The sequence below is a fragment of the Rhineura floridana genome, chromosome 12, assembly GCF_030035675.1.
Source record: "Rhineura floridana isolate rRhiFlo1 chromosome 12, rRhiFlo1.hap2, whole genome shotgun sequence".
Classification (NCBI taxonomy): Eukaryota; Metazoa; Chordata; class Lepidosauria; order Squamata; family Rhineuridae; genus Rhineura; species Rhineura floridana.
Window position 1 is genome coordinate 8178167 of NC_084491.1, and position 15286 is coordinate 8193452.

Here is a 15286-nt window from a genome sequence, read left to right on the forward strand (position 1 = left end):
CACCTGATCCGTCCAAGAGAGGAAAAAAATAACTTTGTGCCAATCCATCATTAGCCTAAAGATGTGGGTAACTAGAGATGAGAAAGAAATGTGGGTTGGTTTGCATTTTAACGTGGACCTAAATAATTCACACTTCCCAAAATAATATGTGAACAAAAATGCAGCTATTCTTTGACATTCACTCTTCTCCAAATTTTGCAATGTAGTTCTCTGACAAAAAAGTGTATAAATATATATATGTATATATGTTAGGGCAATGGCAGCTGCTGTCGCCAAGTCAGTGGGGCAGTGGAATTTGCTCCAGGTTTTAGTCTGAACTTTCTAGGAGCTGTCCAAGGTACTAAACAGCTCCTTGAAAGTTCACACTAAAACCTGGAGCAAATACCATTGTCCCACTGACACGGAGCCAACAGCCGCCACTGTATTAGAGGAAAGTTGGTAAAACAATGCGTATATTGGTTAATAACATACCAAAATGATTTATGTAAGGGGGGAGGAAATGTATATATTAGGCAAAATTACATACAAAAACGTGTATACCTGAAGAAATGTGTACTAAAAGGCTGACAAATTTCCACAGGACTTTTTTTTTAAGCAAACTGATCCAAAAATGTGGTAAACTGAATTTAAGACTGGAAAAATGAGAGATTGAGACAAACTGAAATTGGCAGTTTTGTCTATCTCTAGGGGTAACAGATGCCTACTCAAAATTGTGGTAGCCATCTCTACTTCATTCAGAGAAGTTGCCTTCTTTGGGGTGAGCATGTATAATGTAATGCTGGTGCACTTCCTCTGCCCTGTTCTTCCCATGGGACTGGAACTGTGATCAGTCTCATGTCACATCTCTTAAATACAGAGGACTAGTACCCATCATTATAATGGGTGGCATTTTTGTGGAAGGAGGATTTGCATAATTCAAGGAGTATAAGGGGGGAAGGACTATAAAGCAGAGGTGTGTATCTCTGTTGCAGAGATACATTGCAGACTATGGGATTCATGTAGGTGTGGGCCAGGCCAATCCATGGTTGCTTCTATATTAGCCATTTGCTGTAGAATTGTTATCCTTTGTTCACTCACTTTTTACAGAGCAACCATGCAATGTTGTCGTTGCATTCTAGCATTCCAGTGTTATCCTCCTGGGGTGTGGGTTTTTTTTTTTTGAGACCTGGTTATTTGTGCCATTATGTGTGTGTGCTTTAAAAATGTGATTGCTTGTTTAGTGTGGGCAAGCACTACTGGGGCTATCTGTGGAGGAGGAGAATGTTAAATTACTGCATTCTTTCCCATATCTGTTTCTCTTTTCTTTCCCGTAGAGCATAATATTGCTATTTTAAAGGAAGGGGGTCCCCTGACCAATTAAGGGGCAATTCAACACTGGATGCTTCACAAGGGGAGTTTATCATGGAGCTGGTCCTGCTCATGTTTTTCAGTGTCTACATGATGGCAACATCATCAAAAATACCTTTTTTTAGCATTTAATTCATTTCCCTTTTTATGTGGATGCATAAACATGAGTGAACAAAGCATTGCAATTCCACACTAAATGCTAAGTGTGGAAGCACAATCCTGGCGACCAGATCTGGGACCCTTTGTATGTAAACCCCATGCTTTACCACCGAGGTACGGACCTTTCCTTCTAGTGAAGCTGGTGATTTCTGGAGAGTGAGAAAGGGAACAGGTCTCCTTTTTCTTTCCTCCCTCTTGAAACCTCCCTGATTAGTGTGGGGGGGGGAGTTCTTTAATGTCATGGCATGCATCCCCATATACACCACCTCCAAAATGCAATAATATCTCGGAAGCCAATTTTCTGCTCTTTTACCTCCCCATGCCAGCTCCCTCAACATTCTGTAAGTTCTTGTTGGGCCATTTTTGGAGTTTTAATTTCTATTTCTTTACAATCTGATATATTTCAGCATACCTGGGGAGTCCTTGCATCCCCGCCACTTCATATTGACAAATATATATATAATATTGACACTTTAAGTGGAAGATACTGATTTCATTTTCACTCTGATTTACTGATTTCCTTTTGCAGAACATATTTGGGAAGAATACGAGTCCGTGAGTAGCTGCTTCCTTTGGGTCTTGTGGCTTATATTCAAATGCTAGCAGAGACGTGGACTTGAGGAGACTGGGGGTTGCATTGAGGACTGGGGGAGGAGCCATAAAGAATGCAGACAGTGGTAGAGCCTTCCTGAGGACCAGTAGCTTGGGTGACTTTGAAAGGAAATTAGACAAACCATGGAGGTTTATCAGCAGTTATTAGGCACCTTTGTTAACTGGATCCTCCATTTCAGAGATAGGGTACCTCTGAGGCTACAGACACACTTGAGGTTGTGCTGGCTTCAGTGCATCACCAGTTCTGTTTTCTGAAGCTGAAGGCACACCCCACAGCTCCAGTGCGTTTCTTTGTGAAATCAGCTTCATGCAGAAATCAAAACTGGTTGATAGATCAACTCATTGCCACTTCGAGGTGTGCTCAATGAACACACTTTGCTATAGGTTGGGCAGAGATAGTAATTGGCCCAGTGCTTTGCTGTGGGCATTCTTAAAAATCTGAGATCTGCATCAGGGAAGGGAGATGTGTCCAGCTATGGGCAACCGTGTTTTAAGCATGTTTTAAAGCAAAGCCAGAGAAAACAGTCTGGCTGCCTTTGAAGCAGCTAGCGTGTCTGCAACCTGAATGTCAAATGTCAACAGGGCAGCAGCATGGGAACACTATTGCCTTCACACCTTCATTTATGGGCTTCCAGATAGTATTTGGATTGCCACAAACAGGATGCTGCACTACATGGCCTTTTGTCTGATTCAGCACAGCAGGGCTCTTCTTAGCCATTTTGTCTACAAATTTAGTTCTAGCCATGTGCCAGGCACTACGCAGAATCTAGAATGTCTGGCAGGGCCAGGCAACCTTTGCTCCTTGCATAGTGTAGAGTATGCAGGTCAGGTCAGGTGGGAGACATAGTTCTGTCTTCCAACAGAGGGGAACAGCTGTAGGACACAAGTGGAAACATCAGGAATGGCTGGTGGCTCCATGTCAGTGGGGCAGTGGAATCCGCTCCTGGTTTTAGTCTGAACTTTTAAGGAAAGTTTGGACAAAAACCCAGAGCGGATTCCACTGCTCCACAGACATGGAGCCCACCAGCCACCACTGTGGGGGCGGGGGGGCTGCTACCACCACTATGACCAGCCTGCATCTGCTGCCTGAAGCAGCTGCCTCGCTCTTCTTCCTGGGCCCTGAGAAGAGATTTTAAGGAGAGGCATGAATGAGCTGAAGAGGGATGTAGAAAGAGAAGGCCTAGAGGAAGGACTGGGAGAAGAGTCACTTTTAAAACTGCAGCCCAGCCTTGTGCCCTGAGGCAGGAATTTGGGTGGCTACTTATGGTTTGCAAAAAAAAGTGGGCAAAAGAAGGTGCATATTTGAATAACATTTGCATATGCTATTTTATATGCGTAGATGCAAATTTTAGAAACTGGGTGGTATTCAACAAACATGTCCCATCTTTACAAGGATTTCTGCTTGAGCAATGGGACTTCCTCCTACCCCCCATCCGGGCCCCGCACCCTCCCCAAATCTGCTCCAGAGAGTTAAAGCAACCACTAGGACAGATTTAGGAGGTGCGCAAGAGGAACAGAGGGGGAGAACATTCCACTGTGCAAGCAAAAGTCCTTGCACCGATAGAATGCTTGCCTTAGCACTACATTGGATTCCACCCAAATTCTATACTTTAAATAGAAATACATCTCTTCCTAGTGGGCAAGGCTGTTTCCAGGTGAGCTGAATTGCTCAGTCTGCCATCCAGTGTTACTGATGGACAACTTCAAGGCTCTTGCTCTCCGTTATTTATCTTTAAAATGGACTTGGACCAGATAGCCCCTTTAAATTAGAGGACTATCTTCTGGCAGTCCTTCAAATTAGAGGACTATCCTCTCTAAAGTAGGGCACATAACTACTCTAGCAATAACATCCAAAAGGAAGTGCTTCTCCATACAGCACCTACTTAACCTATGGAGTTTGCTGGCACAAGATGTGGTGATGTCCACCAACTTAAGATAGCTTCAAAATGGAGTTAGTCAGCTTCATGAAAGATAAGGGTTTCAATGGCTGTTAATCATGATGGCTGTTGGGCATACTAACTCCCAGTAGCGTAGTGGCAAATTCAGAAGTGCACGGTCCCTTCATGATAGTCACAGCCACACACCCTTCTAAAACTGTATAACTTTCTAAGATTATAGAACAATGTGGCCAGGCTTAAATACTGCTTTCTGCTTCTCTATTAGTGTCACCATTTGACTGTACTTTAGGAACTAAGAAGCCCTCCTTTCACTCTGATTGCTTTCAATCAGCAGAAAGCAACAATGAAACAAGTTAGAAGACTCTTCTCAGTGGCTAACACAATCCCCTTTCATGTTGATTGGTCCATAGGACACTGGAGACATAGGGACCCTGCTGGGACTTGGCTCCCAAAAAAGCAAGGGGTCTAAGACCCCCAAGACGACTACACTCCTTCTAACTCCGGAAGCAGAGGAAGCATGAATATCGGTCACTGGGGAATAATAATGAGAAAGGGTTGATGCCTGCATTTCCTACTTCCAGGCTTCCCATTGGCATCTGGTTGGCCATTGTGAAAACAGGATGCTGGACTAGATAGGTCTTTGGCCTGATGCAGCAGAGCTACTCTTATGTTATCCTGCCCCTAAAGTAGTGGTTTTCAAACTATGTTCCAAAGATGCCTGATTTTCCTTGGAGGGATATAAGGTGTTCCTCTTTAGGAGGACCAGCAGTAACAGGTAAGATTCCCTGAAAGACAGCTAGAGAGCTTGCAATGACCCTGCAGGCTTTCCTTGCAATGCACAGCTGCATGTAGGATGTTGCTGAGGTCCACCAGGCTTGGGCCATGCTCCCTATGAACTATTGGGTGTGCACCCTGAAACACTCCAGACGTTTCTGGAGATCACAGAGATTCCTCCATGGATTTCTCCATGATGGGGAAACAAGGAACTTCCTGCAGGCAGAAATGTTTTGAAAGCACTGCCTGAAGGCATCTCCAGCAGAGACTTGCCCAACCCTTTCTGGAATACACAACTTCCCAATACCCAGCAGAGAGGAGCAGGGAGATTGTGCAACAACCTCACGAAGCGTCAGAATTTCTAATTTTGTTCCTCCCCTTCTTGAAAGGTCACAAGTCCCACCGGCACCTCCACAGCGGCCAGGTAAGCAATGGAGAACATGATACAGTAGGGCCCCGCTTTACAGTGCTTCGCTTTACAGCAATTTGCTAATACAGCGGTCTCAATTAGACGCAATTAGACTAAAGCCCCACTCATACGGCGCTTGTTCTGCTTTTACGGCGGTTTTCAGGCATCACGCGCCATTCTATTCACTGGGTTCCGCTTTACAATGGTCTTCGCTTTACAGCGGGGATCTGGAATGTAACCCGCCGTATGAGTGGGGCCCCACTGTACAGGAATGTCCATGTGATTTTCACTTTTCACAAAGAAGGTGGCTGCGGCTGGGATCCCAAAGAGCCTACAGTAGGCACACACGGCCGGCTTAACACAGTAAGCAAGGTAAGTGTGGCAGGAGGACGCAATGCTTGAGGGGCACCAGAGGCACCCCTAAGCCTGGAGAAAAAATTAAAACGCCTGGAAAGACGCTCTTCTCACGCGACCTCCCTCACTTCTGCCTCTCTGCTCGCAGTCGCTCCAGCTCCAGCGCTGCCAGCCCCCTCCGGTAGCTCCTGACATCAGCTTCACCTCCTCCGGGGTCTGCCGAAGCAGATGGGGAGCGGATCTCCAGAGGCGCCTCATCCCAGCCCTAGCAGCGCATCCCCTCGGCAGCCGTCTGCAGCCTTGGGGCGTGCGGGTCTCTCTGTGTTCCTCACTCCGCAGAGGCTGCTTGCCGGCTGGTTTGAGCTTTGCGCGTAGGGAGGAATGGAGGCAACATCAGGAGAGAAGGGATGGGGAAGGTTATGGGGGGGGGGAGGGAAGAGACCTGTACCTTGGGGAGATCGGGGTCAGGGTATTGAGTTGGAAAAGGTTCAGATAAAGGCAACCAAAAAGATCAAGGGGATGGAGGGACTCCCCTATGAGGAAAGGTTGCAGCATTGGGGGCTTTTTAGTTCAAAGGAAAGGTCAGTAAGAGGTGACATGATAGACGTGTATAAAATTATGCAATGCATACAGAAGGGGAAGTTTTTCTGCCTCTCTCATAAAACTAGAACTTGTGGACATCCAAAGAAGCTGAATGTTGGAAGTTTCAGGACCAGTAGTGTAGTGGCATATTCAGAGGTGTGGGGTCTCTTCATGTTAGTCACAACCACGCTCCCCCCCCCCTTTTTTTTGCTGCTGGGTTGAGAATGACATCCTTGTTAACACCTTCTCCCACAACAACAGAAGTCCCTAGGAGCCAATAAGCAAGAAAGAGTGTTAGCTACTGGGAAGAGTGTTCTCAGTGGCTGACTTACCTGCTTTCACTCTGATTGGCTCCAATTAGCAGTAAAGGGCAAGGAAGCATGTTAGAAGACTCTTCTCACTGGCTAATACATTCCCCTTTCATGTTGATTGGCTCGTAGGATGCTGGAGACACTGGGAGCCTGCTACCCAAAAGTAAGGGGTCTAAGACTCCCTGAGACCCTGGACAACTACACTTCTGTTTAGGACAGAAAAAAGAAAGTATTTCTACACACAGAGCATAGTTAAACTATGGCATTTGCTCCCACAGGAGGCAGTGATGGCCACCAATTTGGATGGCTCTAAAAGAGGATTAGACAAATACATGGAGGATAAGGCTACTTATGGCTACTAGCCATGGTGGCTATGTTCTGCTTCCATGGCCAGAGGCAGTATGCTTCTGAATAGAGTTGCTGGAAATAGCAGGAGGGGAGAGTGCTGTTGAACTCGGGTCCTGCTTGTGGGCTTCCTATGGGTATCTGGTTTGCTACTGTGAAAACAGGATGCTGCACTAGATGGGCCACTGGCCTGATCCAACAGGGCTCGGTTCTTATGATCTCTCTATGGGAGACAATTGGACCCTTGGATGAGAAGGGAGTCAAAGGTGTACTAAAGAACGATAAGGAGTTTGCAGAGAAGCTAAATGAATTCTTTGCATCTGTCTTCACAGTGGAAGATATAGGGCAGATCCCTGAACCTGAACTAACATTTGCAGGAAGGGATCCTGAGGAACTGAGACAAATAGTGGTAACGAGAGAGGAAGTTTTAAGCTTAATGGACAATATAAAAACTGACAAATCACCGGGCCCGGATGGCATCCACCCGAGAGTTCTCAAAGAACTCAAAGGTGAAATTGCTGATCTGCTAACTAAAATATGTAACTTGTCCCTTGGGTCCTCCTCCGTGCCTGAGGACTGGAAAGTGGCAAATGTAACGCCAATCTTCAAAAGGGATCCAGAGGGGATCCCGGAAATTACAGGCCAGTTAGCTTAACTTCTGTCCCTGGAAAACTGGTAGAAAGTATGATTAAAGCTAGATTAACTAAGCACATAGAAGAAGAAGCCTTGCTGAAGCAGAGCCAGCATGGCTTCTGCAAGGGAAAGTCCTGTCTCAGTAACCTATTAGAATTCTTTGAGAGTGTCAACAAGCATATAGATAGAGGTGATCCAGTGGACATAGTGTACTTAGACTTTCAAAAAGCGTTTGACAAGGTACCTCACCAAAGGCTTCTGAGGAAGCTTAGCAGTCATGGAATAAGAGGAGAGGTCCTCTTGTGGATAAGGAATTGGTTAAGAAGCAGAAAGCAGGAGAGTAGGAATAAATGGACAGTTCTCCCAATGGAGGGCTGTAGAAAGTGGAGTCCCTCAAGGATCGGTATTGGGACCTGTACTTTTCAACTTGTTCATTAATGACCTAGAATTAGGAGTGAGCAGTGAGGTGGCCAAGTTTGCTGACGACACGAAATTGTTCAGGGTTGTTAAAACAAAAAGGGATTGCGAAGAGCTCCAAAAAGACCTCTCCAAACTGAGTGAATGGGCGGAAAAATGGCAAATGCAATTCAATATAAACAAGTGTAAAATTATGCATATTGGAGCAAAAAATCTGAATTTCACATATATGCTCATGGGGTCTGAACTGGCGGTGACCAACCAGGAGAGAGACCTTGGGGTTGTAGTGGACAGCACCATGAAAATGTCGACCCAGTGTGCGGCAGCTGTGAAAAAGGCAAATTCCATGCTAGCAATAATTAGGAAAGGTATTGAAAATAAAACAGCCGATATCATAATGCCATTGTATAAATCTATGGTGCGGCCGCATTTGGAATACTGTGTACAGTTCTGGTCGCCTCATCTCAAAAAGGATATGATAGAGTTGGAAAAGGTTCAGAAGAGGGCAACCAGAATGATCAAGGGGATGGAGCGACTCCCTTACGAGGAAAGGTTGCAGCATTTGGGGCTTTTTAGTTTAGAGAAAAGGCAGGTCAGAGGAGACATGATAGAAGTGTATAAAATTATGCATGGCATTGAGAAAGTGGATAGAGAAAAGTTCTTCTCCCTCTCTCATAATACTAGAACTCATGGACATTCAAAGAAGCTGAATGTTGGAAGATTCAGGACAGACAAAAGGAAGTACTTCTTTACTCAGCGCATAGTTAAACTATGGCATTTGCTCCCACAAGATGCAGTAATGGCCACCAGCTTGGATGGCTTTAAAAGAAGATTAGACAAATTCATGGAGGACAGGGCTATCAATGGCTACTAGCCATGATGGCTGTGCTGTGCCACCGTAGTCAGAGGCAGCATGCTTCTGAAAACCAGTTGCCGGAAGCCTCAGGAGGGGAGAGTGTTCTTGCACTCGGGTCCTGCTTGCGGGCTTCCCCCAGGCACTTGGTTGGCCACTGTGAGAACAGGATGCTGGACTAGATGGGCCACTGGCCTGATCCAGCAGGCTCTTCTTATGTTCTTATGTTCTTATGTCTTCTCATGATGTGTCCAAAGTAGGATAACCTCAGTTTCATCATTTTAGATTCTAGTGATAGTTTTACTTTAATTTGTTCTAACCCAATTTGTCTTTTTTGCAGTCCATGGAATGCGCAAAGCTCTCCTCCTACACCACATTTCAAATGAGTTGATTTTTCTCTTATCCGCTTTTTTCACTGTCCAACTTTCACATCCATACACAGAGATCGGGAATACCATGGTCTGAATGATCCTGACTTTAGTGTTCAGTGATACATCTTTGCATTTGAGGACCTTTTCTAGTTCTCTCATAGCTGCCCTCCCCAGTCCTAGCCTTTTTCTGATTTCTTGACTATTGTCTCCATTTTGGTTAATGACTATGCCAAGGTATCAATAGTCCTTGACAAGTTCAATGTCCTTGTTGTCAACTGTAAAGTTACATAAATCTTATGTTGTCATTACTTTATTTTTCTTGATGTTCAGCTGTAGTCCTGCTTTTGTGCTTTCCTCTTGAACTTTCACCAGCATTTGTTTCAAAACATTACTGGTTTCTGGGACTTCCCAGGAGGATCCCTCCGCCTGTGCAGCCTCTGAGACGGCTCCCGTCTTGGATGAAACTTTTTCAGTTTTAAATCCAGTCAGAAGGGTCTTTTTTGACTGGGGATAATTTCTTCCGGATAAGGAAGAAACGTGAGATTTCCCACACAGCTTTGTTGTGATTGTTGGAGACTGGAATTCATCAGAATTGTCTGTGAAAGAAGGTCTTCCAGCAGCTCGGACGGAGCGAGGATTTCTAGCTAGCTCAGCTGAAAAAGTGACCCGTTTTTTTTTCTTTAAAGGAAAACGGTTTAACAGGCAAGCATCCTCCTGTCTATGCTTATTATTTTCTTATCTACACAGCTAAAGATATTTGTCAGAGAATCAGCAATTAAGAAAACCTGGGTGAGCCAAAACTTTCCTTCTTTTTTACTCACGGAACTAAGGGGGAAGAAAATAAAAATAGCCTATCTTTTTTTATTGCAAAAAGCTGACATGGAAAATAGCATTATAAAGATTACAACGGATGAGGGTTTTCTTTTTGACTTAAGACTTTGGTGTAATATATGTCTGGGACTATTTTTTCTGATCTACTTTTTTTTTTTTTACGAATCTGCTCATTTTTTCTGCTACTAGTTTTTTGGACGCTGTGAACTAAAGCTGTTTTTGCACTTCTGGGCATATAAGAGATAAGGGGTGTCTAGAGTGTGACGCCAGTTGGTTTGAAAGATTAACTCCTTTGTAACTGGATAAAGAAATAAACTGTTCTTTGCTTGGGACATTGAAAATTGAAGGAGTTTTGTTCTTTTGGCTTTAAGAATGACAATTAAGAAGATCATGGATGTACAAGAAGGGACTTTATCTTTAGACATGTTTCAGAAAATAATGAATGGGATTAACTCAATAAAACAAGAACTGAGAAATAATAGTCAAGCATGGAGAATTGAATTTGACGAAATGAGACAGGAGCTGAAAGAAATTCAGGATTCTATGAGAAAGGAGAATAAAGATGGATCTGGAAAACCAAAAAAGGATGAAAGAGAAATTAAAGGCAAGGTTCAAACTATGGAGATTGGATTAAATATGGATATGGAAAAAGATTTGGATTTCCTGGCTGTGATGGATTCTGGAGACAAATATTACGGTTTGGAACTCAGCGCTGTCACTGAAGGAATTGAAGAGATTGGAGATAAAGATATTATCGGTTCAAAAAAATTCCTGGACTGGAAGGATTTGATGGAACTTGAAATGGAGAAAGCTAACAGAATTAATCCCTGTTTTGTGTCAATGGAAAAATCTTCAAGAGATGTGCTAGTGTATCATATAAAAAAGAGGAACAGAGATGCGGCTTTGCAACAATACTTCAGTGATATGTTCGGAACTGATGGCAAGAAAATATCTGTGAAAAAGGAAATTCCTATCAGACTCTTATTATATGACTATGACAGCAAGATTATTGGGCGCGTAAAGATGGAAGATGGAAGATGGAAGATGGAACCAATACGGATAATGGAAGAAGAGCGATTTGAAATTACTGGATTTAGTAGACTTGATGAGTTGGATTAATTGACATGTTTATCTAGAAAAAAAATTGATGGACATATATCTCAAGAATTGGAAACCTCTCTTTGACTTTTTGTGGAAGAATAAAATGATATGATGTTAATGAGACTTGTAACCAATTAAGATAACCGCTGGAGGAAGGTGATTTTATAATCTATAAGATACAGGCTTGTTATATATTATTGACTTATAGCTGAACTACGACAAACCGGAAGTCAATTTTTTATATATATATTTTTATTGTATTAGTTATGGATTTGTGTTTTTTCTTTTTGTATTGTTTTGGTTTTGACAATTTGAATAAAAATTAATTGAAAAAAAAACATTACTGGTTTCTGCTAGTAGTATGGTATCATCTGCATATCTTAAATTATTGATATTTCTCCTTCCAGTTTTCACACCTCCTTCATCTTGGTCCAATCCCGCTTTCCGTATGATAGGTTCTGCGTATAGATTAAACAAGTAGGGTGATAAAATATACCCTTGTCTCACACCCTTTCCAATGGAGGGTGATTTTCTTCTGAAATTCCTTGCTCCATTCCATTATCCAATGTATGTTTGCAATATGATCTTTGGTGCCTCTTCCCTTTCTAAATCCAGCTTGGACGTCTGGCATTTCTCGCTCCGTATATGGTAAGAGCCTTTGTTGTAGAATCTTGAGCATTACTTTACTTGCATGGGCTATTAAGGCAATAGTTCGATAAATACTGCATTCTCTGGGATCCCCTTTCTTTGGAAGTGAGATATATATTGAACGCTTCCAGTCTGTGGGCCGTTGTTTAGTTTTCCATATTTCTTGACAAACTTTTGTCAAAATTTGGACAGATTCAGTCTCGGTAGCTTGTAGTAACTCTATTGGTATGCCGTCTATTCCTGGTGATTTGTTTTTTCTAAGTATTTTAAGAGCAGCTTTCACTTCACATTCTAAAATTTCTGCCTCTTCATCATACTGTTCCTCCGTGAATGAATCTGTCATCCTTGCCTCTCTTTTATAGAGTTCTTCAGTGTATTATTGCTTCCATCTTCCTTTTATTTCATTTTGGTCAGTCAGTGTGTTCCCCTCTTGATTATTCAGCATCCCTATGCTTTGTTTAAATTTCCCTTTCATTTCTCTAATCTTTTGGAATAGGGCTCTTGTTCTACCCTTTTTGTTGTCCTCTTCTATTTCTATACAATAACTGTTGTAATAGTTCTTTGTCCCTACGTACTAGTCGCTGTATTGCTACATTTAGGGTTCTGACTGTGTTTCTATCTCCTTTTGCTTTCCTTCTCTCTTTAACCATTTTAAGAGTTTCATCAGTCATCCCTAGAGGTCTTTCTCTCTTTTTAACTAGAGGTATTGTCTTTTTGCATTCTTCCCTGATCATGTCTCTGACTTCATTCCATAGTTCTTCTGGTTGAATTGAAAGCCTCAAATCTGTCCCTTATTTGATCTTTATATTCTTCTGGGATGTTATTTAAATTGTATTTTGACATTAGGATTGCTTTATTGTTCTTCTTTAGCTTTACTCTGATTTTCGATATGACCAGTTCATAATCTGTACCACAGTCTGCTCCTGGTCTTGTTTTTGCAGAAAGAATGGAACTTTTCCTGCTACCAATCAGTTTGATTCCTATATTGACCATTTGGTGATGTCCATGAGTACAGTCATCTTTTTGGTTGCTCAAAAAATGTGTTTGTGAGAAACTGGCTTCACAGAATTCGATAAGTCTTTCTCCTGCTTCATTTCTATCTCCTAAGCCCCATTTTTCCACCATTCCTAGTTCTTCTCTGTTCCCTACTTTTGCAATGCAGTCCCCCATGATTATCAGCACATCTTGTTTTGGTGTGTGATCAATTTCTTCCTCTACTTCTGTGTAAAATCTCTCCAATTCTTCTCCATTTGCTGTTGGAGCATAGACTTGGATGATGGTTATGTTAATAGATTTCCTGTTAAATCTCATTGATATAACTTGCTCAGACCATGCGTTATAGCTCTTAATTGTTTGTGCTACATCACTTCTCACTATTAAAGCAATCCCATTTCTTCTTAATTTCTAATTTCCTGCATAAAATATTTTGTAGTTGCCTGATTGAAAATGTTCCATTTCTGTCCATTTTAATTCACTCACACCAAGTATTGTAATGTTGATACACTCCATTTGCTTGACAATTTCTAACTTTCCCTGGTTCATGCTTCCCACATTCCATGTTCCTATTATGTGCGTCGTACAATGCTGGACTCTCCTTTCGCATCTGTGCACATCAGCCTCTGGGCTTCCTTTCGGCTTTGACCCAGCTGCGTCATTAGTCACAGCGCTACTCGTACTTGTCCTTTGTTCTTCCCCAGTAGCTCTGTGAGTGCCTTCTGACCTGGGAGTCTCATCTTCCAGCACTATCTTGTGCTGCATTTTGGATACTCTGTTCATAGGGGTTTCATGGTAAGAAGTATTCAGAGGTGGTTTACCTCTGCCTTCCTCTGAGTCTGGATGCTTCTCAGTCTGGTGTCTCAGCTTTGACCATTCCGCCTTGGGTGCCCCTGCTAGGAGCCTAGCCTCTTCGTCTAGACTCCTGATGGCATTGCTCTCAGCTTCTTCAACACTCTCAAACCCCCTCACCATGTTAAGGTGTGCATCCTAAAGGGGGTGAAAGTCTCTACTCATTTGTTTTGTTTTGACTTGAGGAGATTTAAGGGGAGATGTGCAGGCAGTATCATTCTACCCAGCCACTTAATAAAAAGACAGCTTGCTCCACATTGATAGTCATGTGGCACTCGTATTTAAATTTTGTTAAAGTTAAGTGCATGCTTCATTGCTTATGCACGTGGGGGGGGCTTCCCTGCACATAGAAAAATAGTATTGCAGGAGATTAGGTTTATATGCTTTTCCCCAGGCCTGTTTTAGTACCAGGGTTCAGCCATGGAATATATAGAGTACTAATAAAGAACATAATACACCTGAGCATGTGCAGAGTGTGTTTGCCCTTGTGTAACCACAGTCATGCTTCTAGGGCTAAGTGAAAGGAGTTCCAAAAATCATTGGATGGAGCCTTGATCTCTCTCTTTTTGAAGGTATTTTAAATTAAAATGTGGATGTTATTGAAACTGAGGTACTGTTTTGGAGATTCAGCTCAAAATAATATTAAGCCCTGGAAGCACCTTTCTTACCCTGTCCCATACCCTTAAATCCCTGGGTGCGACGACTATGCGGGGCTGACTGGTATCCTCTTGAATGGCTCTTTTCCAAAGCCTTTTGAGGCTGAATCCGAGTTTTATCTGTTCGGATCTCTTCTTGTATTGGAACTGCAATACAGTAGGGCAGGATATAAATCAAATAATAAATAAATAAAATAAACTGCTATTGTTTATTATGATGAATGTTTTAAACTGTATAGTATGATGTTTTATTGATTTTTGTTATTGATGTCTGTTTTATGGAAACCTCTTCAAGAAATTTTTAACAAAGTGGCGTGTGGGTGGGTGTATATGTGCTGCATGTGTGTGTATTTTAAAATAAATAAACATGACTGACCCAAAACCACTTGTGTATTTCAGAGAAACAGCAGCAGGAGGTAAGTAATTTGCACCCCAATTAATTTATTAGCACCCTGCTACCTCCTAAACCCCAATGGGTCCTTTGTATCAACCCCATAATGCCAGCATCACCCCTACCCCGTTAGAGCCTCCTTTCGCAGCCCAGAGTTCTTCCAATGCTTGAATGAACGTGAAATCTTCTCTTTACTGCTAACTATTTTGGGAAGGAGCAAGGGTGGACACTTGCTTTTACTGTATTGTCTGTTGATTTCTCTGGGCAGCTCTCAATTCTGCTGAGAGAGAGAGAGAGACAGAGAGAGACTGACTGCCTAAACAAGAGCACCGTCTTTTGGAACTGCCACTTCAAGTGGTAGGCTGGTAGCTGAAGGGGGAGCGGAGTTGGGGTACTGACACCTCCCCTCAGCTACTGATCACAATAGCTGTTCCCAGTGGATTTCCTCACCCTTGAATATTCCCATCCGGAAAGGCAAGGAAGCTGGCTCTGTTGGCAGCTGCCATCTCAAGGAGCCTGAACAGCCTTGAAGTGTCAGGTCCCTAATGCACAGGTGGGATGGGGAACCCTTTTCGGTTCCAGGAGGACCGGATTGTTATCTGGCCTCGCCCCGCATGCCAACTTTGAAAGACATGGCATCATTGTGACATGGCTGACAGGTGGGTTGTTCTGTCCATCTGTCAAAATCCCTTGTGTGGGGTTCCCAAAATGTCCAAAAGCCAGCTGGCCCAAGGGGCATTGCCAGCCCT

General features: G+C 43.0%; 1 protein-coding gene across 1 annotated transcript in view; it reads left to right on the top strand.

Moving 5' to 3' along the window:
* The first annotated feature begins 5173 nt into the window (after window positions 1-5173).
* Window positions 5174-15286, top strand: part of LOC133368435 (SH2 domain-containing protein 6-like) — a 33541-nt gene continuing 23428 nt past the window's right edge. The window contains exons 1-2 of the mRNA XM_061592681.1: window positions 5174-5214; window positions 14546-14562. The gene's annotated coding sequence lies outside the window, so the exon portion shown is untranslated. The remainder of the gene's footprint in view (window positions 5215-14545; window positions 14563-15286) is intronic.